The sequence below is a fragment of the Siniperca chuatsi genome, linkage group LG24 (assembly GCF_020085105.1).
Source record: "Siniperca chuatsi isolate FFG_IHB_CAS linkage group LG24, ASM2008510v1, whole genome shotgun sequence".
Taxonomy (NCBI): Eukaryota; Metazoa; Chordata; class Actinopteri; order Centrarchiformes; family Sinipercidae; genus Siniperca; species Siniperca chuatsi.
This window is the reverse complement of record NC_058065.1, coordinates 873,580-884,983: the sequence shown is the minus strand read 5'-3', so window position 1 is coordinate 884,983 and position 11,404 is coordinate 873,580. Positions and strand designations below refer to the sequence as shown.

The following is an 11,404-nucleotide window of genomic DNA, read 5'->3' as shown; positions in this document are numbered from 1 at the left end:
TGGTGTTCTTCTTTCTCTAGTTGGATACCTCCTACTCTCGGGTTCACCCCTTGTCACACTCTGTTGTGCTTAATTGTGGTCACTAGACCTTGTTACTTCACCTAGGCTATCACCATGTGTACTTCTACTCTGTACACTTGGCTCTGGAGCATTTTCTGTACCCCTACTCTGTGTGGTCTCACCAGTCTTGGGTTTCACACTACCATAGCCATCGCTTAGATCTGGCTCACCTGTCTGTGTCTGTTTTTCCACAGCTGCCTTGCTCACAAACTTCACGAGCCTGTGTTTTTGTACTTTGTTTGTATCTGAATGATACACCAAATACGCCGGGCTGTTCTTGTCATAACCTACAAAAAGGCCCTGGTCACACCTGGAATCAAATTTCCCTTTGTCCTGTTTGTAAGTGTAGCATATAAATCCAAATTTTTGCATTTTTGACACATTAGGATTCTTGTCTGTTATCGACTCATAAGGAGTCTGTCCTGAACGCCTGTTAAAACACCTGTTGCGTACCATTGCTGCTGTTTGTACTGCATAGTGCCATAGCTGCTTTGGTAGTGCACTTTCAACTATCACGCACCTACCCATCTCAAAAAGAGTACGCCAACCCCTCTCTGCAGTTCTGTTCTGGTGCGGGGAATACGGAGCTAACTTTTCATGTCTGATTTTGTTTTTCCTCAACAGTGTTTGAAAATCACTGCACGTAAACTCTGTTCCGTTATCAGATCTTACACACCTCACTCAGATACATCTGCTAGGAACTTTTCAGTGGCCTGTACAGTGTCACTTTTCCTCTTTAGGACATATACAAACACTGCGCTCGAGTAATCGTCAGTGAATGACTGCACATATTTGTAACCGTCTATCGACTCTGTGGCTACTGGACCTGCAAGGTCTGTGTGTACTATCTGTAATGAGCCTTTGCTCTGGTATCAGGGTCCCTATTTCTGGTTTGGGCAAATTTTACCTGAATACACACCTCACACTCTTGTTCGGGTCTGCCTGTTTTACCCTTGATCTGCATACCTTCAACAACACCCTGCAACTTAAGAACATCGTCATAGTTACAGTGGCCTAAAATCATTAGATTCTGCTTTGGTATGCAAATAGTACAACTTGCCATCTACGTGCATGTTAAATCTGGTACCGCCTCTGGTTATCAGGGTGTCTTTATCTTCTTTAAAAACAACCGTAGCCCCACTCGTGGCCTTCACTGAAAAAATGCTTTGGGGGTACGACGGTACAAACAAAGCGTCTTTCAGCACTGCCTTGCGTTGCTGTCCTCTGCTGTCGATGAGGGTAACCTCAGCATTTCCCCTTCGCTGAGCGACCCCGTTGCACCGAGTGCCGTCTGCCAGCTCGACACTGTGTGTTTCTGGCCTGAACGGGCTGTCGAAACTCTTGAACATGGTTATGTCCGTGATGATATGAGAGGTAGTCCCCGTGTCCACCATTAGACCCTTCTCCTGGATGCTGCATGTTGGATGCAGCTAGATAACGGTACCTCCGTCTCTCATCTTGAACATGTAGTCCTCAACATCTTCTGAGGTTTTACTCGCACCATCCTTTTTGTCTTTAATGTCCTTGTCCTTACGCCTACACATAGCGTCTTTCTGTGTGTCACTTCTGCAGATATTACACCACGCTTTCTGTCGAAATCCTCTAGCTTGATGGCCTTTCGTACCACACTTGAAGCACACTATCTCTGCGTCGTCTTTGATCCAGTCACGTGCGCTCGTCTTTGCTGGCCGCCGTCCAGCTTTCCCTTGAGTCTTCATCAGACTGTCGCTCGACTCAGCTGCTTTTATCTCTTCTGTTTCTTCAAAACTATGTAGTTTAGTCTTGAACTCTAAAGTCTTAGTCTTGATTTTTTCATCTGTATTCGCCACATGTATTGCAAATGGCTTAAAACTCTCAGGCAGTCCCTTTCAGACCATAGCCACTAGCAGTCCGTCTCCTAACGTTTCACCCGCGTTACGCAGTGCTGTGATGGCGGTCTCTGCTCTGATGATATAGTCCATTACACTTTCATCGTTTGCCTTTTGAAGCGATGTCAACGTGGTGTATAAGCTGATTATGCGGGGCTTTCCCCCCCCTGCATAATACTCTCTCAATATTTCCAGAGCTTTTCTTCCATTGTTGGGCACATCCCTCATAACTAATGAGAGACTTTTGTCATCTAACGGTAAAATCAATTCAGCATTTTTCTTTGCATCCGCTGCTATCTCAGCTTCCGACTGCGGGTCTTTTAGCCCTGATAAATGAAAATGTCCCAAAGCTCATACTTAGTCTCATCTTCGTCGAACGACAGTCGTGGCAAACTGTACGTCCTCTGTTGTTCCGCCATGTTAGCACGCTGTCCGACGCGACTTTCTAAACGGTGGAAAACAACAGACTTATCCTCCGAACAACTCCTGGGCCCATAACCTGTTGAGTTGTACTACACTATTGTTGCAGCTAGCGTTGCATTCGGAGGAAAAGAATGGACGAGAGATGTACCATCTTTAGCCGTTCTTGGCATATTTATTTTTTCTAGATGCCGACACATCAGTCTCACGGTCAGACAGTAAGAGTCAATGGTAAATCAACCGGGACAAACATAATAACGCAAATGCGTCTTATGCTGCTCACACTCTAGTGCTCCCTTGTGGCATACTATACGTATGCCACAAGGGGGTACAGCATTACATTACATTACATCAATATACAACTGAGGGCATAATGAACATATTTTAACAGGTGATCTGAGATTCAATCTGCCCAATGTTTACCACAGTGTATTAACACCTTGGTCAAGCCAATCATATGCTAATCAGGTACTTAACAGTGATGAGGAAGGTGCAGCCAGAAAACAACAGGCCTGATTACTGATTACTGGGCCATCATGGAAACAAAAGAAGGTCAGTTTCAGGTGAAACTAGGCAGAGTAAACAGCACTCAGGTAGACTCCTTCCTGAGGGCAGGGCTTAAGCAACACAGAGTAGCTTAAATTTCTGAGTTCTCAGACCATTTTCACATTTGAGAATGACTTCCGGATGGGAGCCAAACGTCTTGATTCGAAAACGTCACAGTGGCGGGAAGCAGTAGCTCCGGAAGGCGGAAATGGAGTCAGAGGAGGAATCAGAGCGCGAAATTAGAAACGAGGATTCGAGAGGATTTGAAAATAAAAAGAAAAGGAAGAAGAGTAACTCAAGTGAATCCGGTCAGAAAGAGGAAAAGTATCTTGTTGGAATGATAGCTGTGACACAAACAGATGGCATTTTCAAGAATCCACATGAGGTCGGAAAGTTTGTAGGAGGAAAGCTCAGAGATGTCAGATCGGTCAGGATAACAAGAAGTGGGATGGTTATCATTGAATGTGTGTCAAAGCGTCAGAGAGATAAAGCCCTGAAGATTCATGCATTTGGAGATTATAGCGGTGTGGACTGCTTCCCACTCGGAGCAGAAGTAAAGAAGAAGGGGGTAGTAAGTGGCGTGCCACTGTCGGTGGAGGCCGAGGCATTTTGGGAGGTTGAAGGTGTGTGTGAGGCAAGAAGGATGACAAGATTCAGAAATGGGGAGAAGGAGGACAGTAACTCAGTGTGTTTGACTTTTGAAGGGGAATTACCAGAGAGAGTGTACCTAGACAATGTGTGTTACAGGGTGAGGCCATATGAAAGAGCTCCTCTCAGATGTTTCTGCTGTCAGGAATATGGACATGTTGCGGCAGTATGTAGAGGAGGCAGGAGATGTGGGAGATGTGGGAAGGACAATTGTAACGTGGAGAAGTGTAAAGTGGAGAAAGAGCAAGCAAAGTGCCTGCACTGCGAGGGAAACCACTATAAAAAGAATTAAGGAAATGAAAATGAATAAGATCAGAGCAGAAAAGGGATTGTCATATGCTGAAGCTGTTAAGAGTATGGAGAGGAACGGTGAAAGGGTGGTAGTTCAAAAGGAAAAGGAGAAGAAAGGAAATGGAGATGAGCAAAACATCAGTATGGACAAGAAGCGATTTCTGGCATTTATTGCCATGGTTATAAACTGTGCGGCTGAAATGAAGGGGAAGTCAGAAAGGATTAAGATGGTGCTGGATGCGACAAGAAGATTCTTGAATGTTGAGGACATAACTGGAGAGGATCTGGATGTTACACTGAGGGAAGGAGTTGCACCAACTCAGACAATGGGGTCTGGGTTACAGAAGTGACTATGGCATGGGATCACTTTGGGTGGACACTGGTAAAAGTTTAAATTGTGAAGCTGTTAAAATTCAGTAGGTGGCGGTAATGCGCAATTAGAGACGCCAACCGCCATAAAACACAACAGAGGAAGAAGAACGTCTTGATTCTGAAAACAGTGTCCAGATGACTACGACTGAAACCTTTTCTACAATAGAACACTCCTGGACGAATGAGGGACTACACTGTCTTATTTTAGTGCTTTAGTTACTCTTTAAAATGATCACGTGTCTTCATCTTAGCTGAAAAGATGAAGCACGACTTATTTTGGCTAACCCCTAACCCTGGTTCACAGTTTTGAACTGACAGTGTTGAGCCAAGTCTTGCCCTCAGTACTTCAAATCCTGCTGGAAGGAATCAGCACCGTAAAATTTGTGGTATTTCTATATTTAAGTGAAGGATCTGAGTATTTCTACCATTGTTTAGTGCTAACAAAGAGATATGGGGCAGTAAATATTGTTTGGTCACTTTTATTGTGAAAATCAGCGAAGAAGAGGTACCGGAAGCAGTGTAACCGAGGCTAACATGCTAACTCTTTCCGTTAGCATAAGATCCAGTCGGAGTGAACCAGCAGAGCCTGTATGTTTGGATAAACCTGTTGAAGCGGACTTTGTGTGAACTTTCGGGATGTTTTTGTCTAGACACATGAGAATGCACACAGGAGAGAAACCATTTAGTTGCTCTGTTTGTGGTAAAAGATATCTCTTGAAGAAATCCATAACAAGTCATATGAGACATATGAACGTTTCAGTTGTTCAGTTTGTAAAAAAACGTTTCAATGGAGAGGAGAAGTTGTGAAGCACATGAGAATTCACACGGGAGAGAAACCCTTCAGTTGTTCAGTTTGTGATAAAAGATTCACTCGCCTTTATATGTTCAAAATCCACAAGTGTGCTGGTGAGAGCAGCGGCAGTAAATTAAGCTGCAGAGATGCTTGTTGAGCCAATTCCTTCCAGCAGGATTTGAAGTACTGAGGGCAAGACTTGGCTCAACACTGATCAGTTCAAAACTGATAGAGACTCCAAAATACGTCGAGCTTCATCTTTTCAGCTGAGATGAAGCCACATGACCATTTTAATTCTGTTTTTATTTGGTTGTTTCCCGGGAACTGTGCTTTTTGGTATTACACGTATTAATTTATTTAAAACGGTCTAAAAGTATTTTATGTCACCTGTACAGCACTATGGTCAACATGTGTTGTCTTAGATGTGATTTATAAATTAAATGACTTGACTTAACTCCCAGTAACACAGTTTATTTCTAATTTAATGGACTCTCCCGGTCTTGAATTGATCTCTCATTATGTGTAAAACATGAACAGTTGATTCTTAAACTGCTCATACTGTATTTGTGTTATTTCGGTCAAATCACAAGTCTTGAGACAAACTTTGCTTTGACACAGTTGGACGGCTGATGTGTTGGATTTACTCAGTTGCCTTTAAAGCAGAGCTTCAGATGTTTCCGGCCTGTTTCCGTACAGTACTCAGATGCCATATGTGTGTTGAGAGAGTTGTTGGTTGCTGTAATCGTTCTTCAACTGGGTATCTTGGTCCCGGGACTCGTGTGGATGTTTATTGCAGTTGTCTTGTTATAGACATATCCCTCCGCCCCGGCTCAGCAAGGAAACAGTCTGTGGAAACATAAAGAGGGAGTTCTGTAGAAAAAAGACGAAGTTTGGAAGATCCCCACTTGATGTGTCGAACTCAGACTGCTGAAGCCTCAGATTAACGTCCCCTGAACTTCACAATGCATTTGTTCCAGGTACCAGGTCTGTTCGGACATTGATTTACCTGAGGTCTGTTTTAGACCGGGTCCAAGACTTTTGGACCTATGAAGACCTCTTCAGACTCTCTTCAAGCAGCAGCAGCAGTTTCTACATGTGCTTATCTGTAAAATGTCACAGAGATAAATGTAAAGCCTCATTTCAACTCCACTAAACATTTACTTGAATGATCAGCTAGAAGTCATTTGTAAGAACTGAGTAAATGAATGACAACTTATAATTAATAAACAGGTTTCTCTGCAGAACATCTCCTTCCTACCAGGTCATTACAGTCTGTAAAACAGTCTGTAGTTTTCTTTTCATCAAAAATCTTCCAGTGAGTAAAGAATATTTTGACTTGTTTCAGGTATTTTTTTTAAATCAAGTGTTATAGGATAAAGATTCCTTTTGAGAAGATTTTTGTAAGAACAAGTTAATTTTTTTTTACTGGAAACTATTCTCACGGCCTAAACACATGTTTTCAGAAAATGTTTTTAAAAGCTCAATAACAGTAAATTAGTAAATAAAATGTTTTTACTGATACATTTTCTGTTGATTTATGATATGAATCCATTGTAAACATTTCGTAAAATTAGAAGTTACTAATGAAAATGTCTAATGTTTTAATAAGTGTGTTCATAAACTCATCTAATTGTATCTATAGTGACATAATAAATGGGTAAATGTGAAAACTCATATCGGAAATGCTTGTGTGATTATGCTAACAGGCTCATGTTGAGTAACTCAGGGTGTTTGTGGACTGCTTGGAGGTTTTGTGGATCTTTTGTGGATTTGAGAGATTGACGAGAAAGAAAGCATTGTCCTTTCCCTGTTCTCTGCACTGTCTCCAGGATCCAGGGTTACACTTAGTAGTTTTACGGTTTCATGCTGACTTAAAATGTCTTCTTTGAATCTCTTTGCTGCCTATGTGGGATTTGGCGTAATTTTACAATCATCAAGATTCTGTTTCAAAAATGTTCAAATCAATATTGGATCGATTATATATGCAGAGGGCAACAAGTTACTACTTATCTTGCCGTCCACCCCAGGGGCCAGACGCCCATCCAGCTCCGGCACTCCGGAAGAGAGACATGGTCTAATCCTCTTCCCTGCTCTAATCCTCCCTCTGTTCTGTCTCCACCACAGGTTCCAGCCACTACAGGTGCTGCTCTCGACCCACAGGGGGCTCCTCGAACACTGAGGCAGGAGTGTTGGAGGTGTGGGCAGCTCAGCCACTGCCGCCGCGATTGCCTGCTCATGGAGGTCGGTCAGGTGATTCGGGTTGCTGGCTCTCCAACAACCTCCCCTGGTCCAGGAGGGACATACAGCGTTCCGGTAAGAATCCAAGGGGTTATACACCAGGCAGTGCTGGATTTGGGCTGTACGCAGTCTATAATCCACCAAAACCTGGTTCGACCTGGGGCTTTGGTGGAGGCATCGTGGGTGGATATTAAATATGTGCATGGTGATGTTCACAGATATCTCGTAGTGCTGGTGGAAAAGCATAATGTTAAGGCCGTGGTTAGCTCCGGCCTGACGCACCCCCTGATTTTGGGCACGGATTGGCCTGGGTTTAATAGGTTAGTTGAACAGTGTGTCGGGTGCGTTCACAACTGACAGGGACATGGGATATGTTTTCTGTGCTTAGGGGTGACGCGAGGTTGTCCGACACTGTGGACAGGGAGGGGGAACCGGCGGCCCCTCCGCAAGAAGATTCCGCAGGTTCCCGTGTTATCCATCATAGAAGATTTTCCACTGGAACAGTCTTGTGACGATATATGGGGTTTAATAAAACACTAGACCGGATAATGGCCCGATTCTATTTGCCTGGGATTCGGGAGATGTACACAGCTGGTGTGCGTCTTGCCCCAAATGCCAGATGGTTTACCAGCCAGCCATTACGAGAGCGCCTTTGCTCCCTTTACCACTCATTGAGGTACCATTTGATCATATTGGTATGGACCTCATCGGGCCATTTCACCGGACTGTACGTGGATATCGCTTTGTGTTAGTTCTGGTGGATTACGCAATGCAATATCCTCAGGCACTCCGGAGTTGGGATCCTGTCACACACATTAAGAGAGCTTTATGGATTATAGGGCATCAAGTCAATTCAGACAAGTGTATACCACCCTCAGACCGACGGCCTCAAAGAGTGTCTGAACAAGGGCAGGTGCGTCCCCAGGTAAATAAAACAACAGCGATTGCCAACAGTCGAGCCCAAGTCCAAAAAAGAGGTGAGACGGTTCTTGGGGCTGGCAGGCTATTACCGGCAGTTCATTCCCAACTGAGCTGAGCTGACCAGCCCCCTGACCGATCTCACCTGAAAAGGTGCCTTAGATCCGGTCCACTGGATGGAGCAGTGCCAGCTTGTGTTCTAGAGGGTGAAACAGGTGTGTGCGGATCCTCTCCTCAACACACCTAACTTCTCTCTCCCTTTTGTCCTGCAGACTGACACGTCTGCTTGGTATTCTCTGTTTGAAAAAAGGATCTTGACCAGTGTGAGCAAGCCGGCTGGCTGTGCGTATTCTCTGTTTGAACTGCGTAATGGTTCAGTGTTTTGTGCATTGCTAAACGAATGTGTGTGTGTGTGAATAAAAGATGTTACCTGTAAAATGCACTCTGCATCTGTATTTGTGCCAGGGAACCACAGTAACAACAGTCTAGCTACACAAACTACCCCTGTATCAAATAAGTGTAACAGCATATATCGGGGTGGAGTAACTTGTGAAGCCTGGCTGTGTGTGTACAGTTTGTGTGTTTACAGTCTTTAAATTATGCTCAATTTTGACTGTTTTCATACTTTCAGACAAGTCGACTAGTCTAAATTTGTGTTTAATTGACAGTTGTTAGGTACATCCCTTAACAGAATAGATGTAAAAGTAGTTGTTGTACATGTACAGACCATAAATATGGAGTCCAGGTGTGTTTGATGCTGCTGGGCAGACTGACCACTGGGAACCTCTGAGCTCTCCTGGTCGACTCTGTGGAGGAATCATGAAGAATTAGCTCACATTATGTCTGTCCACACAGAGACAAACACAAGCTGAAGGTCCTTTGAGTTAAAGTGTTGATTACAACATTGAATCAGATGGTTTCCCCTGACAGTAAAGTGTTGCTCGTACTGCTGATCCCACTGTGAATCAACAGTCCTGTCTGCATTTCTGTGCATCTTTCATTTTACTGAATCATCTGGGTCTGACTGAAGTTCAAACATGTATGGCTCTAAGGGTTAGTCTGTTTGACCCTAGGTCACTAAACTGGACATTGAGCATTACATCTCCGCCATAATTAATAAATTGTGCAATATTCTGTGTAATACCTCCGTGCAATATTAGTTTTCCCCCTGTTAGTTTTTTTTATTTATTGCTACTGAAACTATAAACCTCAATTACTCTTCGACAGTACATGCACCTCCGCTTATTAATATTATTTATTACATAAGGAGTTACATTGTATTTTAGACTGTACTTTCATCACCAACCAGTAAACCCACTTGGTACTTGACACTTAGTTTATCTTATACTTATACCGACAGGATACTTAATTTATTTCTGACCTGTTTATAGGTAGCGCTGGTGGGCGGGGCATTCAGAGATCCAGAGTTTCTCAGTGAGGGAGAAAGAGTAGCTGTACATCCATCCCTTTTTCAGAGTTTTTTAAAAAACTTTTTATGTGGGATAACCATGTTAAACAAAATATTAGTCATAGCAGAGTATATTACAAACTTTAAAAGGAGGGAAACTTTTATTCAACGAGCTGGAGAATCACAAACTGTAGCACCTGTTTGGTCCATCCAAGTAAATTTCCTGCACCAGCCAATAATATCTCTTGTTCATAAGCTGATTTATCAGTTTGACCTGCTGCCGTTAATAAGAAGCATCTTACATTCGGTAACGTTGTGTCTCTGTCAGTAATGTTATCTGATACTTTTTGGGCTAAATTAATCTACAATCCACAGAGAGTTCGACAGGAAGCAGCAACAGCTGAGACATGAGAACTCGAAGCAGCATTTATAAAAAAGCTACGCTAACGTAACTGTCAGGATGGTGTGCCGCGGCGCTCTTCAAGGTGCTGGTCCTGCTGCTGGGAGCAGCCAGGGAGCTATCCTGGTGGTCTCTTTCCTGCCCCGGTCCACACCAGTGGGAACTTCCAGCCAATATCTTACTATGTCTAACCAGTGACTTTACCTGTTAGTTCATAAATATACCCTGTCAGTGTTTTCTGGTTGAGCCTTCACCTTTTATGTGTGCATACACCAGAGATCTTGGGTTTAAATGGAGCAGTTTTCACTGAAGTCTTGATGAGAAGAACAGAAGCTGCTTTCTTAATGACTTTTAATGACTTTATATACTTTGTCTGCTGGGTAGTTTAATCTATAATACATCATAATTTACTGGTTGTTAATAAGCGGTATCTATTGAATAGAACTCATCGGTCGAGCCCTATTCATGATTCTTGACTTGCAGTACTTGTTTTGATCGTTGAGCACCAACACGACAAATAAAATCCCTTGTATGTGAAAACTACTTGGCAATAACCCCCCCCCCCAGCATATCGCCAGTATGTGGACTCTCTGCTCACCCTCATTGATCCAGTATGTGGACTCTCTGATCTACATATTGGATCAATATCACCTTTACAGAAAACACAGTCATGGCTCTCAAAGCCAAATCTTCATCTTAAAAATTCACCGGAAATCATTCGTTTCTTTTTGTTTTGGGTGGAACCGGGTCTTTGAAAAAATATTCACAATATCATTTCTGCGAGACTGAGCAGAGCATGAATCTTTGTAAATTAGTTTGAACACATTTTATATTTTAAAATGAATTCCATGTATAAAAGGTGTGGGGAGACAACGTTTAGCTAGAATAAGGAATATGGAGGGCATGGCACTGATAAGAGATTTAAATTTGTATTTACATCAAACAACATCTCCACTTGCATCTAACGGGCCAAATATTCCATCCAGAGCCTCTAAAGCAGATTTTCTTTTGTGATGTATATCGGCTACCTGTTCTTCCATAATGGTGTTTATGAGGCGTGAACTCACGTTGGTGGTATTTAGAAAGCTTAAGAGGACGTTTGGTGACATTGCAATCACATTTTAAAATGAATTCTACTCCACCCATCTTGTCAAATCTAGTTTGAGGGAGTGTGTGCTGCCTGCAGAGAGCTCTCAGCTTCATTAAAACGTGCGGACTTGACGTGATGACGTCGTACACGTCACAGCACGTACGACTGAAGTCCGCGAGGGAAAGTTCAGCCAAAGAGACGGTTCACGAAGCGTCTTTGGCAGAAGAAGAAGAAGAAGAAGAAGTAGAAGAAGAGGAAGAAGAAGAAGAAGAAGAAGAAGAAGAAGAAGAAGAAGAAGAAGAAGAAGAAGAAGAAGCAGCAGCAGCAGCAGCAGCAGCAGCAGCAGCAGAAG

The 11,404-nt window shown here is 43.2% G+C and overlaps 1 protein-coding gene across 1 annotated transcript in view; it reads left to right on the top strand.

Annotated features, from left to right (window-relative positions):
• Window positions 1-11,404, top strand: part of LOC122871907 (NLR family CARD domain-containing protein 3-like) — a 752,187-nt gene that overhangs the window by 48,171 nt on the left and 692,612 nt on the right. The gene's annotated exons all lie outside the window — the stretch shown is intronic.